General features: G+C 38.0%; 1 non-coding gene and 1 pseudogene across 1 annotated transcript; one reads left to right on the top strand and one right to left on the bottom strand.

Annotated features, from left to right (window-relative positions):
• The window catches only part of LOC137756420 (tyrosine-protein kinase Fer pseudogene), a 60577-nt pseudogene that overhangs the window by 8641 nt on the left and 32826 nt on the right, over window positions 1-19110 (bottom strand).
• TRNAG-GCC (transfer RNA glycine (anticodon GCC)) lies at window positions 7997-8069 on the top strand. The gene has a single exon. It is a non-coding gene; the product is annotated as a tRNA-Gly (tRNA).

The following is a 19110-nucleotide window of genomic DNA, read 5'->3' as shown; positions in this document are numbered from 1 at the left end:
CCCCGAATAGCCAAAGAAATCTTGAGAAAGAAAAACAGAGCTGGAGGAATCAGGCTCCCTGACTTCAGACTATACTACAAAGCTACAGTAATCGGGGGCTTCCCTGGTGGCGCAGTGATTGAGAATCTGCCTGCCAATGCAGGGGACACGGGTTCGAGCCCTGGTCTGGGAAGAACCCACATGCCGCAGAGCAGCTGGGCCCGTGAGCCACAATTACTGAGCCTGCGCGTCTGGAGCCTGTGCTCCGCCACAAGAGAGGCCGCGATAGTGAGAGGCCCGCGCATCGCGATGAAGAGTGGCCCCCGCTTGCCACAACTAGAGAAAGCCCTCGCACAGAAACAAAGACCCAACACAGCCATAAATAAAAAAAAAAAAAAAAAAAAAAAGCTACAGTAATCAAGACAGTATGGTACTGGCACAAAAACAGAGATGTAGATCAATGGAACAGGATAGAAAGCCCAGAGATACACCCACTCACATATGGTCACCTTATTTTTAATAAAGGAGGCAAGAATAAACAATGGAGAAAAGACAGCCTCTTCAATAAGTGGTGCTGGGAAAACTGGACAGCTACATGTTAAAGAATGAAATTAGAACACTCCCTAACAGCATACACAAAAATAAACTCAAAATGGATTAAAGACCTAAATGTAAGGCCAGACACTATCAAACTCTTAGAGGAAAACATAGGCAGAACACTCTATGACATAAATCACAGCAAGATCCTTTTTGACCCGGCTCCTAGAGAAATGGAAATAAAAACAAACATAAACAAATGGGACCTAATGAGACTTAAAAGCCTTTGCACAGCAAGGGAAACCATAAACAAGATGAAAAGACAACCCTCAGAATGGGAGAACATATTTGCAAATGAAGCAACTGACAAAGGATTAATCTCCAAAATTTACAAGCAGCTCATGCAGCTCAATATCAAAAAAACAAACAACCCAATCCAAAAATGGGCAGAAGACCTAAATAGACAGTTCTCCAAAGAAGATAGACAGATTGCCAAGAAACACCTGAAAGGATGCTCAACATCCCTGCTCATTAGAGAAATGCAAATCAAAACTACAATGAGGTATCACCTCACACCAGTCAGAATGGCCATTATCAAAGAGTCTACAAACAGTAAATGCTGGAGAGGGTGTGGAGAAAAGGGAACCCTCTTGCACTGTTGGTGGGAATGTAAATGGATACAGCCACTATGGAGAACAGTATGGAGTTTCCTTAAAATACTAAAAATAGTACTACCATACGACCCAGCAATCCCACTACTGGGCATATACCCTGAGAAAACCATAATTCAAAAAGAGTCATGTACCACAATGTTCATTGCAGCTCTATTTACAATAGCAAGGACATGGAAGCAACCTAAGTGTCCATCAACAGAGGAATGGATAAAGAAGATGTCGCACATATATACAATGGAATATTACTCAGCCATAAAAAGAAATGAAATTGATTTATTTGTAGTGAGGTGGATGGACCTAGAGTCTGTCATACACAGTGAAGTAAGTCAGAAAGAAAAAAAAACAAATACTGTATGGTAACACACATATATGGAATCTAAAAAAAAAAAATCGTCTGAAGAACCTAGGGGCAGGACAGGAATAAAGATGCAGACATAGAGAATGGACTTGTGGACACGGGGAGGGGGAAGGGTAAGCTGGGACGAAGTGAGAGAGTGGCATGGACATATATACACTACCAAATGTAAAATAGATAGCTAGTGGGAAGCAGCCGCATAGCACAGGGAGATCAGCTCGGTGCTTTGTGACCACCAGAGGGGTGGCATAGGGAGGGTGGGAGGGAGATGCAAGAGGGAGGAGATATGGGGATATATGTATATGTAGAGCTGATTCACTTTGTTATAAATCAGAAGCTAACACACCGTTGTAAAGCAATTATACTGCAATAATGATGTTAAAAAATATAAAAATATACATGGGCCACACTCTTCAAAATGTTAAAGAAAAAAAAAAGTAAACAAGAAAATTTGATTTCTGAGTGAAACTAATACCCCAAGTGAGGCCAATACCCCCAAATGTTGTGTACACTTTAGTCATGAATTGGCTCTGAAAACCTGTCAGGCCACACAGAGAAGGTAATGTGGTCAGTTACAGGAATTACACTGTCCGTAAATAAAAAGCCAGTCGTGATGGAGAATAACATTTTCTGGCAGTGAAGCCTAAAGAAACTTCTCCTTTGCATTCTCATGAAGAAGTGGTCCTGTCTTTTCAGTAAATAAAACAAAGGGATGTATCAATATCTTGTAATGGCCCTGAATGTTAGCTGATGGCCAACACCTCAGCTCATTCAAGTTAAGGATATCTCTACAATGACACCAAAATATGTATCTCAGGCACCCAGGTCTCTGATGCTTTGGTTTAGTCCAGGAAAACATTTTTGAATATTTGGGACCAGGTTCTTAAACTGGGATTTATGATGGCTTTACTTTTTATAAGCATGTTTGTAAAGATCAGAAAACTCATGTGATCATTGTTTGGTTTCCATGATCCCAGCAACATAAGATCTCATTAGTTTAAAAGCTGTGCCTGGCCTTTGATTCTTTTTTTTTTTTTTTTACATTTTTGTGGATACTGATCTCTAAAGGTTGCCTCTTAGGTAGAATGAAGCTTATAATATTACAATATTATAATATTCTATCTTATCACATAATATATTCTATCTTATTACTTATCAGAAGCAAGTTTAAATGTTTAATTTTTTTAATTGAAATTTTTAATAACATTTCTAGGTATCCTGTCAGGGCCAAAGAGATTTTATTTGGTGTGAAGTTGCGAATAAAAGGATGACTTCTTTAAAAGATGCTAATTCATGCTAATTGAATACAGATTTTATTGTAGTTATAAACACAAATTGACGTGATAATTGAGAATAACAATAGGAGAGGTATTGGAAATAGTGACTAAAGGAAGTGTGTGGCAACCTGAGAAGATACACATTAATGTAAGAAGAATTGCTCTTTGTTTCTGATTCTTAGGTTCTGTTTTAAGCTATAATGACCATTTCTACATGGGTCAGGCTAACAAAGCTTAATTCCTTTGATGTGGTGTTAAATGGAGGTGTTTAGTGGAGGAAGAAGGAAAGGAGAAGGTTTTGATTGAGCACAGAGCACATAAACTTGAGAAATGCATCATTGCAAATGGGAAATAGCCTTCCTTTCAGGGATAGGAGCTAGAAAATGATCTGGTACTTAAACTCTAACTTAGACAATGTCTGGTTTTTGTCAGATGACAGATGTCCTTGGACTTGAGTATCAGACTGATAAAGAGCTATTCCCCTGTCCTCACAAAATTTTAACCAGAATGGTATTATTGTACTATATTCAAGGCTTTCAGGATCCTTATTTCAATGCAGTGTGTATCTTCTAGGGTTACATATATTATCATCAAAGAACATTTATGAATTGTAATTAAGTATACCACTGCCAGGTACTATTATGCAGGCACCTTTTGTGCTTTCCAGGACAACTGAACCAAGACATCAATAATACAGACAAAAGATCATGCTTACAAGATATACAAGCAAGAAATGAGATGTAAAATGAGTAAGGTATTCATACCACATGCCATCTGAGGTCCAGTTACATTTTAAGATGATGGTGAGTACTCAGAGTAAGAATGACCTCAGACTATGTGTGATTTGGGAAGTTTTGTTCTCAACAGGTTGATCTGGGAAGACTTCATGAAGGATTTAGATGTTCAGGAAGCCAACCTATTTCTACTCAGATCTAGAGGGTGTAGGTCTTTTTGGATCTGGTTTAATCCTAATTTGGCACTGGAGGAGAGAGAATGTTGAACAGGTTGAGAATTCAGACCAATTTTGGTAGAGTGCAGAATCCTTGAAGCCAACCTGTTATCATACTAGCTCAGGATTGGATCATACCTCTGTATACTATTCCATGTTGCCTCAAGACTTTTTCAGTCTTTTTTCATGACTAAGCCTGACGTCACCAATCCTTCTATCACCTTAATCCGTGTTAATCATATTTTTTGTATATTTACAGATCATTGAAAAGTTACTGCCTCGAGGTCAAGATGATTTTCCTTGTCTGTTTCCTCTGAGTGGGGTGAGCTCCACTTACACTTCCTCACCTGGTCTTCACAATGCCCTTTTGTTCATGAATTAAATCTCACAATACATGTAAAGCGTGTAAAGAGGACCTAGTACATGGCAGGTACTCAGTAACTGTTAGCAATTGTTATTAGTGGTAATATTTATGCCAGTATGCAAACTGGGAATCATCAGAATCAGAATTAATCAAAAACATTAGGCTCCACCCCCCACTCCAAATATACTGAATCAGATTCTCTTGGGGATGCAGGCCTGGAGTAGTTTTTAAAAACAGTCCCTCAGGTGATTATAATATGGGGATGATATCTGGGAATTAACAGAGTTTAACGAGCTTACAATCCCAGCATCTTTACTCTTCCGTCAATTAGGGACAGAACCCATCCAGAGGCTATTTCTGGGGGAGATAAGTGTATTAGGCCTCAGGGAAAACCCATCCTTAGCAAGAAATATTTTAAAATAAAGAGTAACAGCCTCTGTCCTGGGATCAGAGTTCAACTCTGCTAGCACATGCTGCTCTTGTTCACTCTGACTCCCCTGCCTTCTCCAGCCTACCTTCACTGACCTTGCTGGATCTAACCTCTTATTAGCCTAGATGTGAATCGTCAGCAAGCATCTACTACCAAGGTAAGCAGTTTGGAGTTCAGACCTACTTTTGATACCACTTAAACCTTCTCCTTTGACTCTTATCTGCAGTGGTTCACTTTTCTATGATTGGAGTTGCATTCAGAGCTGGGTTTTGTCCTCTGTTCTTTACTTTTCCTTGCATAATATTCTGATGTTGGTGAGTGGGGGGTCATATAAACATTTAATAATTCACTGCTATAAATTTCTCTCTAACCCCTGCTCTAGCTGCATCTCACAAATTTGCTGTGTGGTATTTTCATTTTCATTCAGCTCAAAATATTTTCCAACTTCCCTTGTGATTTATTCTTTGACCCATGTGGTATTTAGAAGTTTGTTGCTTAATTTCCAAATATTTGCAGTATTTCCAGCTATCCTTCTGTTATTGATATATAGTTTAGTTGTGCTGTGGTCAAAGAACTTACTTTGAATTATTTAAATCCTCTTAAATTTACTGAGACTTGTTTTATGACACAGCAGCTGGCCTACCATGGTGAATATTCCACATGCACTTGAAAAGAATGTGTATTCTGTTTTAGTCGGACGCAGTGTTCTATAAATGCCAATTAGGTCAGGTTGGTTGGTGGCGTTCCAAATCTTCTGTATCCTTGCTGATTTTCTGTCTGCTTGGTCTGTCGATTACTGAGAGAGGTGTTTTGAAATTTACAAATTTAATTGTGATAATTATTTCTTCTTTTAGTTTGTCAGTTTTTGCTTCAAGTATTTTGAACCTTTGTGATTAGGTGCATGCTCATTTAGGATTATATATTCTTGGTGAATTGACCCCTTTATCAAAACGAAGTATTCTTCTTTACCCCTGATACTATTCCTCATTCTAAAATCTACTTTAATATTAATATAGCTTCTCAAGCTTTCTTTCGATTGCATTTGCATGGTATATTTTTTCCATCCTTTTCCTTTATATTTAAAATGGATTTTCTTGTTTTTAAATCCAATTTTACAATCTCTGCCTTTTAATTGGGGTGTCTAGACAATACATTTAATGTCATTATTGAATGGCTAAATTTAAATCTGACATCTTGCTATTTGTCTTCTATTTGTCCCGTTGTCTCTTCCTTTTTTACTTTTTCCCTGCCTTTTTTTTTAGATGGATTGTGCCTCTTTTTCCTTATTGGTAAAGTGAGGCTAATAATGACAACCATTTCATAAGGTAGTCCTAAGGATTAAGTGAGATAATTTATACAGTGGTGCTTGGCCCATATTTATATAGAGCTCAATAAATGGTTGTTTTTAAAATCAGAGGATGGAGATTTCCTGGGGATATCAACTCTCCAGAGGTTTTCGGTTCTAGGCCTGGTATGTACATATATGGGTGAGGTAGGTAGTTGTCTATAGGTATAGTTTAAGTGGACACTGAAAGGCCCTGGTTCCAAAATATCCACCTTACCGGATAGCTGTGGTGTATGAAATTCTCACAGTTAAGCACTTTACAAGCACTTCTGGAGTTGTGCATATTCATTAAGCTAAGGCATTGTGGGAGGAGGCAATCAATTCTCTCCCTAGCACTGAAGCACAAATGATTTCCGGTGGTAGCGCATCATGCTCCCATATTCCCTAGGAAAGCACTGAGAGATTCTACCTAGGCAAAAGTCAGAGAAAGGGACGTGGCCTGATCTTGGGAGAGTGCCACAGTAGGCAACTCAGATGGCTACTTGAAGGTGAAAGGAGAGGTGGGAAAGTTGCCAAAAAGGACCTGGCCCACTTGGTGGTTTTACCTTGGGCTGATTTGTGAAGTTAAGCTTCTGGGTTTTGTATTTGCTTGTTTCCTCCAGTTTCATTGTAGGATTATGTCACAACTGATATTTAACTTTTTGATTCTTGCAATAGTTGACTAGCCATCTTGCCCCTTATGGCTAGTCCCACCTATGGACCCAACATCCATGAACAGAGTCCTTTCTCTGTATCCCAGTTTTTCTAGAGTTGGTGTCCATATCTCACATACAAGAAATCATAGCTGAGTCCCTACTATCTGATGCTCAGCCTGCTGTCCTCTACCTCAACAAGCATGAAACTAGGGGTTGTGTTAGCCTTGAGGGGTTTAAGAGAGGTTAAAGACATTGGGCAGGATTATTAGGGGAACAGATGGTATTATACCTAAGCTTGACCTTTTGGGAAAGTTTTCTTTAAATTGCTCTGCAACAGGAAGGGAAAAGGAGATCCTTTTATTCTTCCCTCCTGTACTGTGGCCTATTGTTATCAGGATCCAGCCTGCAGACTGATACCAGCAGTTCCATGGTTGAGGTAGATTTACAATCTGTAGGCTTTCGTGAGCTGGTCTGAGACCCTAACTACCCTTTGTTCTTATGAGAAAATATGTTCTGAGTTTCAAACTGTTGACTTACAGATAAATTTTGGAGCGCAACCCATTGATAAATTAGAGATGACTGGTAGGCTAATTCATCCATGCTTTTTTTCACCAGGGAGCCTGAGTAAATGAATTTCTAGATTGGTCTCTATATAACAGTGGGTGTCACTCCTTTTCTATACCTCTTAATAAATAGCAGTGTTTTTTCTTTTCAAGGTTGATATAATTATTTTTGACAGACAATGAGTTGGCTAAAGAAAATTCTCTTTCTGGTTATTTTTATTTTGGTGGAAGTGGCCATTATTTTGGGAAGGATATTAGTTTAGTTTAGAGCAACTTAAAAAAAAATATTGGAGTGCAAATTTTTTCAAACACATCTTTTTCTCTTTATAATTGAAATAATACGCATGGAGGCAATTTACATGGCACATTTCCCCAGGGTCTCTTTAATTGTTCATTTCTGTTGGCAGACATAAAAGGTAGATGTCTAATGTCCTAGGAACAAGAATAGGCTAACCTTTGAAGAAAGAACATTATGGGTGATTGATAGAAGATATAAGCCAGAGGGACTTTTCATGCAGTCATACTCCCAGTCATTTTAGAGCTAGTATGTTGAGAGATGAAGTCATTAGGAATTTTTCAGGAGTCACATCTCACTGTTCCCTGTGGTATATGTCCAGGGAAATTCTGACTGCCTACCAGTCCAAATAGAGTGTAAACTCTTTCTCAAAGTAAGAAATATATGTCCAACATGCATTCTCTGCCTTGGTGAATCATTAAAGTTGCTGAGGTATGAAATAAGTGATTTGCTTTTATATTTAGTCAGAAAGCTTCCTTAGGACATTTTAAAACCACAGTTCAGTTAACAAAACTTTCACTTACCTACCGCATTTGGAGAACATACTGAATGGCTTAACAGAGACACATGCTAAACTTAAAGTGATAGGGACTTTCCTGGTGGTCCAGTGGGTAAGACTCCGTGCTGCCAATGCAGGGGGCCCAGGTTCGATCCCTGGTCAGGGAACTAGATCCCGCATGCGTGCTGCAACTAAGATTCCACATGCCACAACTAAGAAGCCCGCATGCCACAACTAAGAAGCCCACATGCCGCAGCTAAAAGATCCTGCATGCCACAACTAAGACCTGGCGCAGCCAAAATAAATAAATATTAAAAAATTAAAGTGATAAACAAATTTCCATTAAAATTCTAATTAGTGTAGCTTAGTTAAATGTTAGCATTATTAACAATATGTCCTCTTTTGAGGAAGAATGGGAGGATACTTTGTTTTAGAAGGGGAGGGAGGGCTTCACCAGGGAGATAGTAAAGTAAGATGGCAAACATTAAAGGTGCTAAAATGAAGCATAAAAGCACATTCATTCACCCCCTCTTTTTTTTTATCCAAAGGCCTTTAGAGGTAGAGAGCTATTGGCCTGTAAACTAAACTTTTTCATTATCCTGGGTACTCCTGGTTCACTTTACACAATAATTATGTTCCTGTAAAGTGCTCTAGAGCAAACACATGCATAAATCAAATAATTTTCTCATTGACTCACATTTTCACTTCTGAACTGCATTTGTCAACAGATTCTAAAGCTAACTCAGTCAGATAATTAATAAGAGGTACTTAAACACAGAAGGAGATCCTGTTGTTTCAGGGAACTGTAGTGAATTATTTCATGAAACAAAGAAGCTTTAGGAAAATGAATGTGTACTCTTGTATCCTAAATTTGAATTTCATATATTGGCCTTTCTGAAAGTGAGGACCAGCTATATTTTCTCTCTTTAATTTTCTCCCATAGCTATTATGTCTATTGTGATATCTTCCCCTGAATTCTAAAGACCAATTTTTCTTTTTGTTTTTTGATTTGAATTTTATTTTATTTATTTATTTTTTATACAGCAGGTTCTTATTAGTTATCTATTTTATACACATCAGTGTATACGTGTCAATCCCAATCATCTCGCAATTCATCACACACACACACACCCCCCACCGCCGCTTTCCCCCCTTGGTGTCCATACGTTTGTTCTCTACATCTGTGTCTCTATTTCTACCCTGCAAACCAGTTCATCTGTACCATTTTTCTAGGTTCCACATATATGAGTTAATATATGATATTTGTTTTTCTTTTTCTGACTTAACTTCATTCTGTATGACAGTCTCTACAAATGACCCAGTTTTGTTCCTTTTTATGGCTGAGTAGTATTCCATTGTATATATGTACCACATCTTCTTTATCCATTCATCTGTCGGGGATTTAGGTTGCTTCCATGACCTGGCTATTGTAAATAGTGCTGCAATGAACACTGGGGTGCATGTGTCTTTTGGAATTATGAAGACCAATTTTTCTTGCTTCATTCATTCATTTTAATTATTTGTCATCAACTTGCTACAATCACAGACCAATCATTCATTCTACAAATGTTGATTGATTCTATGGGATGTGGGAGACACTGTACTTGGCCCTGGGGATCTGAGCAAGGCAAGATCTATGCCAAGGTGCTCACAATCTGGGAAGGGAGGAAGATAAATCAATAGGCAATTCCTATGCAATGTGAGTAGTGCTTTGATAGGAAAAGTACAGGGTGCTGTGGGAGCACAGAAGATAGGTGAGAGGTTGGAAGGAGAGAGGTTCAGGGGAAATTGCTTGGCCTAGGTGATATCTATAAAAGCACAAGTCTCAGACAACGTAGTTTGGTAGCACATGTCAATGTTTTGTTCCAGCCAAGTAATGAGAGAATCAGCTGCTATAGAAGAATACTTGTTCAAAGAACATTTGAAAAACAGGGATTCATCTAGTCAGTTGGGAAAACAATGCCAAAATAAAATAAGTTAGATTCAAAATCGGCTAATGTTTTATAGTGCAATAAACTGAAAAATTTGAGTTTTTTCACTGAACCAAGCAGCCTCCAAAAAGTGAATCACTTCTTAGAAGTTTTCTGCAAGTTAACCTCTAACTTTATACGACTAAAATTCTCTGGACTCTAATCAGTTGTAGATAGTTTAAGTTACAAACCTTGAGAGAGTCAGGTGACTAAAAGGCTTATTAGAAAATGTGCTGCCATGATATTTAACAGGTCATGCAATCATCATTTTTCCTTATTTTGAAGTTTTAGATAACTTTTCCAATATAGTATTCTCTGTGACCTTGGACAATTTCTAAAGAATGGTCTTGGTCACAAAAAATAGCTGGCCTCATTGTGTTTTTGTGTCAAGATATTAATTGAACTTATTGCTTAGTTAATCATTTTCGTAATTCTTAGAGATGATGAAAATTAAATATAGACTCAATAGGGTAGATGATATTACTGTTCACAGTTATTTACTCCCCGCCTTTCCTGTAAGAGGACTGTGTATCCTTACCCTTTGCCAGGTGACTTGCCATGCCTCTTGTGGGAGGAGTATAGGTTTGACTTTGAGTTCCACTGACATGCTTTGGCAATAGAGTGTGAAGGGATATGACACATGTCACATCCAAGTAGAGGTTTAAGGTGATTATGTGGTTTGGCTCAGCCTCTTGTTTTTGCCCTCTGCCAAGAGAATAGTATAGTCCAGGTAAGGCCTCAGGTTGGGTCCTAGAATGAGAAGACATCTATGTCTACAAAGTAAAGCTGAGAAGAACTGAGCACAGTTGCAATGACCCTCCAATAGCCCATAGCTTACATGTAACATGAGCAAAAAATAAAGGTTGTACGCCACTGAGATTTCCCCCCTGAGGTGAGGAAAAAGACGAGAATGTTTACTCTCACTACTTCTATTCAACATTTTACTGGAGTTCTAGCCAGGGCAAATAGACAAGACAATGAAATTAAAGGCATTTAAATTATAAAGGAAGGAGTAAAACTATCTAATTTGCAGATGATATGGTTTAGTATATAGAAAATCCTAAGGAATCCACTAAAAGCTATTAGAACTAATAAACAAGTGTGGCAAAGTTGGAGGATACAGAATTAATATGCAAAAATCAATTGTATTTCTATACAACAGCAATGAGCAAACTGAAAATGAAATTAGGAAAACAGTTTCATTTATAATAGCATAAAAAGATTAAAATATGTAGGAATAAATTTAACAAAAGGGATGCAAACTTTATATTCTTAAGACTACAAAACATTATTGAAAGAAATTAAACCAAGTGTAAATAAATAGAAAGACATCTTATATCCATGGACTGGAGGACTTAACTGTCATTAAGATGGCAGTACTTCCCCAACTGATCTATAGGTTCAATCCAATCTGTATCAGAATTCCAGCTGGCTTCTTTGTAGAAATTGACAAGGTAGTCCTAAAACTCATATGGAAGTTCAAGGGATCCAGAATAGCTAAAATAATGTTGAAAAAGAAGAACAAAGTTGGAGGCCTCACACTTTCTGATTTCAAAACTGTTGACAATGCAAAAATAATCAAGACAGTAAGGCACTGGCATAAGGATAAACAGATAGATAAATGGAATGGAACTGAGAATCCAGAGATAAACCCTCACATTTACAGTCCGTTGATTTTCAACAAGAATACCAAAACAACTCAATGAGGGAAAAATAGTCTCTTCAGCAAATGGTGTGGGACAACTGAATATGAACATGCAAAAGAATGAAGTCGGACCCCTGCCACACCCGACATATAAGAATTAATTTGAAATGGATCAAAAACCTAAACGTAACAGCTAAAACTATAAAACTCTTAGAAGAAAACATAGGAGTAAATCTTCGTGATCTTGGATTTGTCACTGGTTTCTTAGATATCACACCACATGCATTAGCGAAAAGGGAAAAAAATAGATAAGTTGTACTTGATAAAAAGTAAAAGCTTTTATGCTTCAAAGGATACTATCAAAACAGCGAAAAGACACCCACAAGAATGGAAGAAAGGGACTTCCCTGGTGGCACAGTGGTTAAGAATCCGTCTGCCAATGCAGGGAACACAGGTTCAACCCCTGGTCTGGGAAGATCCCACACGCCGCGGAGCAACTAACCCGTGGGCCACAACTACTGAGCCCGTGCACCTAGAGCCCGTGCTCCACAACAAGAGAAGCCACTTCAATGAGAAGCCCGCGTACTGCAATGAAGAGTAGCCCCCGCTCGCCGCAACTAGAGAAAGCCTATGCGCGGCAATGAAGACACAACACGGCCAAAAACAAATAAAATAAATAAATTAAAAAAAAAAGAATGGAAGAAAATATTTGTGAATCATATATCTGATAAGGGACTTGTATTTGGACTATATAAAGAAATCTTACAGTTCAATAATAAAAAAAGACACACAACCCAATTAAAAAATTATGAATGAATGAACAAAATATGGTATATCCATACTATGGAATATTATTTGGCCATAAAAAGGAATGAAGCTACAATATGGATGAACTTTGAAAACATTATGCTCAGTGAAAGAATCTAGTCTTGAAAGAACATACATTATATGATTCAACTGATACAAAATGTCCAGAATAGGCAGTAGATTTGTGGTTGCCTAGGTCTGTGGGGACTAGGGGGTAAAAGGGTCATAGCTAAAGGGTATAGGGGCTTCTTCTTGAGGGTGATGAAAAAGTCCTAAAATTGATTACTATAATGATTGCAAAACTCTGTGTATATACTAAAAATATTGAACAGTACAATTTACACGTGTGAATTATGTGGTATGTGGCCGTGATCGTACAGTGGTTACTACTTTGCATTGTGAATTATGTGGTATGTGAATTATATTTTAGTAAAGCTGGTACCTCCCAAAAGGTCAGTTTTTTTGACAGTACATATGAGCTTGATTATGCTTCTATCTATCCTGAGGAATACAGTGGCTAAGATATTCATATTAAGAACATTTGACAGAAAAAAATTGTGGTAGAGTTGGAGCTTCTCCTTTTTATTTGGAAACTTTTCTCATATGTGGGTTTCATGACAAGGAAGCTCTTATAATAATATTGATATAATTTAAAAATATAAAACAGAGGCTTCTGGTAATTGTGGAGGAGTGAAGTGGTCAAATGAATCTTATTGCAGGTAACAATTATAAAAATTGATTAAAAAAACTTGTTATAGACACTGGAAAGTGCACAAAATCAGAGAAGGAAAAACACTGCAACTGCAAGGGGTAAGAGTTAGTTTGTGACTTTCTGGTCTGAAGCCATTTCCTAACCCCCATGACTATGGCTTAAAGAAACAGGGGAGAAGCACAGCCTTATTGGCTCAAGGTACCTTTCAGGGCTGGAAAATCAACTGGAAGTTTAAAGAGGGAAATACTAGCAGCAAGAGAATTATAGAAGGAGTGAGACTCAAATTGTGGATATAAGTTCTGCCCAAATCCTTTTATCAGCTTAAGTATGCATGTGCAAGAGAGGACTCATGAGACCCAACACAAAACAGGTAAAGACCAGAGAGAAATCTATACTTGAAATAGGGAGCTACATAGAGAAAGATCTGAGCATTTGCTTTATTTGCTTTTTTTTTTTTTTTTTTGGTAGGTGGTTTGGTTTAACTTTTTTTTGCAGCTTGCGAGATCTTAGTTACCTGACCAGGGATTGAACCTGGGCCCCAGCAGTGAGAGCGCTGAGTCCTAACCACTGGACCACCAGGAAATTCCCATGGTTTGGTTTAACTTTTAAAATTTATTTATTTATTTATTTATTTTTAATTAATTAATTAATTAATTTATTTATTTTTGGCTGTGTTGGATCTTCGTTTCTGTGCGAGGGCTTTCTCTAGTTGCGGCGAGCGGGGGCCACTCTTCATCGCGGTGCGTGGGCCTCTCATTGTCACGGCCTCTCTTGTTGCGGAGCACAGGCTCCAGACGCACAGGCTCAGTAATTGTGGCTCACGGGCCCAGTTGCTCCGCGGCATGTGGGATCTTCCCAGACCAGGGCTCGAACCCGTGTCCCCTGTATTGGCAGGCAGATTCTCAACCACTGCGCCACCAGGGAAGCCCTATTTTTATTTTTAAAATCAACTTTATTGAGGTATATTTTATTTATTTATTTATTTTTTACGTTTTAATTTGGAAACAATTATAGATTCACAGCAAGTATCAAAAATAGTACAGAGAGGTCCATGTACCCTTCTCCCAGTTTCCCCCAGTGGTTACATCTTACATAACTGTGGTACAATATCAAAACCAGGAAACTGACATTGATAGAATGTATGCGTAGTTCTATGTCATTTTGTCACGTGCGTAGATTTCGGAAACCACCATCACAATCAAGATGAATAACAATCCTGTTACCGCAAAGATCTTCCTTGTGCTACTCCTTTATAGTCATATTCACCCTTCCTCTCCTCACCATGCCTAACCCCTGATAACCACTAATCTGTTTTCCATCACTGCAATTTTGTCACATTTAGAATGTTATATAAATGGAATCATACAGCAAGTGAATTTTTTGACCCTATGAAATTGGCTTTTTTTTTCACTTAGCATAAGGCCCCTGAGATCCATGTGTTTTCAATATTTCATGCCTTTTTATTTCTGATTAGTATTCCATAGAATGGATGTGCCATAGTTTATTTAACCATTCACCTACTGAGGGGCATTTCAGTTGTTTGCAGTTTTGGACTATTACAAATGAAGCTGCTGTGAAGATTCATGTACAGGTTTATTGTGTAGACATAAAATGTCACTTCTCTGGGATGAATGCCCAGGAATATGATTGCTGTGTTGTATGCTAGTTGGATGTTTAGTTTTATAAGAAACTGGCAAACTATGATCATCCATTCTACATTCCCGCCAGTAATGTATGAGACATCCAGTTGTTCCATATCCTTGCCAGCATTTGGTATTGTTGCTATTTTTTATTTTAGCTGTTCTAATAAGTATGTATTTGTATCTCTTTGTGGTCTTAATTTACATTTCTTTAATGGCTAGTGATGTTGAAAAATAATTTAAAAAATAATTAATTGAAGTGAAATTCATACAACATAAATTAATCATTTGCAAGTGGCATTTAATATATATACAATGTTGTGAACCACCACCTATATCTAATTCCAAAACTTTGCCATCACTCTAAAGTAAAACTTCTTACCCACTAAGCAGTTTCTCCTCAGACCACCCTCCCCCCAGCCCCTGGCAACCACCAATCTGTATTCTACTTCTATGGATTTATGTATTCCACTTCTATGGATTTATGTATTCCAATTATTTCATATAAATGGATTCCTATAATATGTGGCCTTCTTGTCTGGCTTCTTTCACTTAGCATAATGTTTCACTTACAGTCATCTGTGTTGTAGCAGATACCAGTATTTCATTCTTTTTTGTGGCCAAATAATATTCAATTGCCTGTGTATATAATTTGTTTTTCCATTCATCCATTGATGGACATTTGGGCTATTTCAACCTCTTCCCTATCGTGAACAGTACTGCTATGAACATGCATGCATATGTACTTATTTGAGCACCTGTTTTCAGTTGTTTCGGGTATATAGTTAGCAGTGCTTCTTTTTTTTTTTAACTGAATGTAGTCCCATCTGTGCTTCGATGGAGCAGCAGAAAGCTGAAGCCTAAGGTCTTGAAGTGCCAATAGACAGAGCTCAAGGCCAGCAGGACAGCTGGTATTTAGGTGTGAAACCTTAGAGGCAAGGAAACCACAGAAAGGCTGAGCTTCATCTCTGTCCTAATTACATAGGCACATGGGAGACTGCACAGGGGGCCAGGCTAAAAATCTAAGTGGATAGCCATAAGAACAAAGCAGATATATCAGTTGCTGCATACCACAAGGTACACAAAGTTTGCAGTTTCAATTCAAGTAAGTTAACTGTCTACTAGAATAAAAACTCAGTAATCATAAGAACATATCAGAATTCAGAATCACTGCAACATATTTTCTAGAATGTCTAATTTTCAACCCAAAATAGTAACCATTGAAAGAAACAGAAAAGTGAGACCCAGAGTGCTCCACAGCTAGCCGGGAGGGAGTCTGGGAAAAAGTCTGGACCTGCCGAAGAGGCAAGAGACCATTGTTTTGGGGTGCGCGAGGAGAGGGGATTCCTTCCCTGTCTGCCCACAGAAGGCAGAGCACTGCCTAAATGAGCTCCAGAGATGGGTGCAAGCCGCGGCTATCAGCTCAGACCCCAGGATGGGCGTGAAACGCTAACGCTGCCGCCGCTGCCACCACGAATCCTGCGTGCAAGCACAGGTCACTATCCACAACCCCCCCACCCCCGGGGGCCTGTGCAGCCCACCACTGAATGGATAAGTGAGCTGGAATATAAAAAGGTGGAAATAACTGCCAGGGAGCAGAATAACGAAAAAAGAATGAAAAGAATTGAGGACAGTCTCAGAGACCTCTGGGACAACATTAAATGCCCCAAGATTCGAATTATAGGGGTCTCAGAAGAAGAAGAGAAAAAGAAAGGGACTGAGAAAATATTTGAAGAGGTTATAGTTGAAAACTACCCTAATATGGGAAAGGAAATAGTCAATTGAGTCCAGGAAGCACAGAGAGTCCCATACAGGATAAATCCAAGGAGAAACATGCCAAGACACATATTAATCAAACTATCTAAAATTAAATACAAAGAAAAAATATTAAAAGCAGCAAGGGAAAAGCAACAAATAACATACAAGGGAATCCCCATAAGGATAACAGCTGATCTTTCAGCAGAAACTCTGCAAACCAGAAGGGAGTGGCAGGACATATTTAAAGTGAGGAAAGGGAAAAACCTACAACCAGGATTACTCCACCCAGCAAGGATCTTATTCAGATTCGATGGAGAAATTAAAACCTTTACAGACAAGCAAAAGTTAGGAGAGTTCAGCACCACCAAACCAGCTTTACAACAAATGCTAAAGGAACTTCTCCAGGCAGGAAACACAAGAGAAGGAAAAGACCTACAAAAACAAACCTAAAACAATTAAGAAAATGGGAATAGGAATATACATATCGATAATTACCTTAAATGTAAATGGATTAAATGCTCTAACCAAAAGACACAGACTGGCTGAATGGATACAAAAACATGACCCATATATATGATGTCTACAAGAGACCCACTTCAGACCTAGGGACACATATAGACTGAAAGTGAGGGGATGGAAAAAACTATTCCATGCAAATGGAAATCAAAAGAAAGCTGGAGTAGCAAAACTAATATCAGACAAAATAGACTTTAAAATAAAGGCTATTAACAAGAGACAAAGATGGACACTACACAATGAAAAAGGGATCAATCCAAGAAGATATAACAACTGTAAATATTTATGCACCCAACATAGGGGCACCTCTATACATAAGGCAAATGCTAACAGCCATAAAAGGGGAAATGGACAGTAATACAGTAATAGTAGGGAACTTTAACACCCTACTTTCACCAATGGAAAGGTCATCCAATATGAAAATAAATAAGGAAACACAAACTTTAAAGCACACATTAGACTAGATAGACTTAATTGATATTTATAGGACATTCCATCCAAAAACAACAGAATACATTTTCTTCTCAAGTGCTCATGGAACATTCTCCAGGATAGATCATATCTTGGGTCACTAATCAAGCCCTGGTAAATTTAAGAAAATTGAAATCGTATCAAATATCTTTTCCGACCACAATGCTGTGAGACTAGATATCAATTACAGGGAAAAAACTGTAAAAAATACAAACACATGAAGACTAAACAATACGCTACTAAATAACCAAGAGATCACTGAAGAAATCAAAGAGGAAATCAAAAAATACCTAGAAACAAATGACAATGAAAACACGACTACCCAAAACCTATGGAATGCAGCAAAAGCAGTTCTAAAGGGAAGTTTATAGCAATACAATCCTACTTCAAGAGACAAGAAACATCTCAAATAAACAACCTAAACTTACACCTAAAGCAATTAGACAAAGAAGAAGAAAAAAACACCCAAAGTTAGCAGAAGGAAAGAAATCATAAAGATCAGATCAGAAATAAATGAAAAAGAAATGAAGGAAACAATAGCAAAGATCACTAAAACTAAAAGCTGGTTCTTTGAGAAGATAAACAAAATTGATAAACCATTAGCCAGACTCATCAAGAAAAAAGGGAGAAGACTCAAATCAATAGAATTAGAAATGAAAAAGGAGAAGTAACAACTGACACTGCAGAAATACAAACGATCATGAGAGATTACTACAAGCAACTCTATGCCAAGAAAATGGACAACCTGGAAGAAATGGACAAATTCGTAGAAATGCACAACCTGCCGAGACTGAACCAGGAAGAAATAGAAAATATGAACAGACCAATCACAAGCACTGAAATTGAGACTGTGATTAAATATCTTCCAACAAACAAAAGCCCAGGACCAGATGGCTTCACAGGTGAATTCTATCAAACATTTAGAGAAGAGCTAACACCCATCCTTCTCAAACTCTTCCAAAAAATTGCAGAGGGAGGAACACTCCCCAACTCCTTCTATGAGGCCACCATCACCCTGATACCAAAACCAGACAAAGATGTCACAAAGAAAGAAAACTACAGGCCAATATCACTGATGAACACAGATGCAAAATTCCTCAACAAAATACAAGCAAACAGAATCCAGCAGCACATTAAAAGGATCATACACCATGATCAAGTGGGGTTTATTCCAGGAATGCAAGGATTCTTCAATATAAGCAAATCAATCAACGTGATACACCATATTAACAAATTGAAGGAGAAAAACCATATGATCATCCCAATAGATGCAGAAAAAGCTTTCAACAAAATTCAACACCCGTTTATGATAAAAATTCTCCAGTAGGTGGGCATAGAAGGAACCTACCTCAACATAGTAAAGGCCATATGTGACGAACCCACAGCCAACATCGTTCTCAATGGTGAAAAGCTGAAACCATTTCCTCTAAGATCAGGAGCAAGACAAGGTTGTCCACTCTCACCACTGTTATTCAACATAGTTTTGGAAGTTTTAGCCACAGCAATCAGAGAAGAAAAAGAAATAAAAGTAATCCAAATTGGAAAAGAAGAAGTAAAGCTGTCACTGTTTGCAGATGACATGATACTATACATAGAGAATCCTAAAGATGCTACCAGAAAACTACTAGAGCTAATCAATGAATTTGGAAAAGTAGCAGGATACAAAAGTAATGCACAGAAATCTCTTGC

The sequence above is a fragment of the Eschrichtius robustus genome, chromosome X (genome assembly GCF_028021215.1).
Source record: "Eschrichtius robustus isolate mEscRob2 chromosome X, mEscRob2.pri, whole genome shotgun sequence".
NCBI lineage: Eukaryota > Metazoa > Chordata > Mammalia > Artiodactyla > Eschrichtiidae > Eschrichtius > Eschrichtius robustus.
This window is presented reverse-complemented; position numbering and strand designations above follow the sequence as displayed.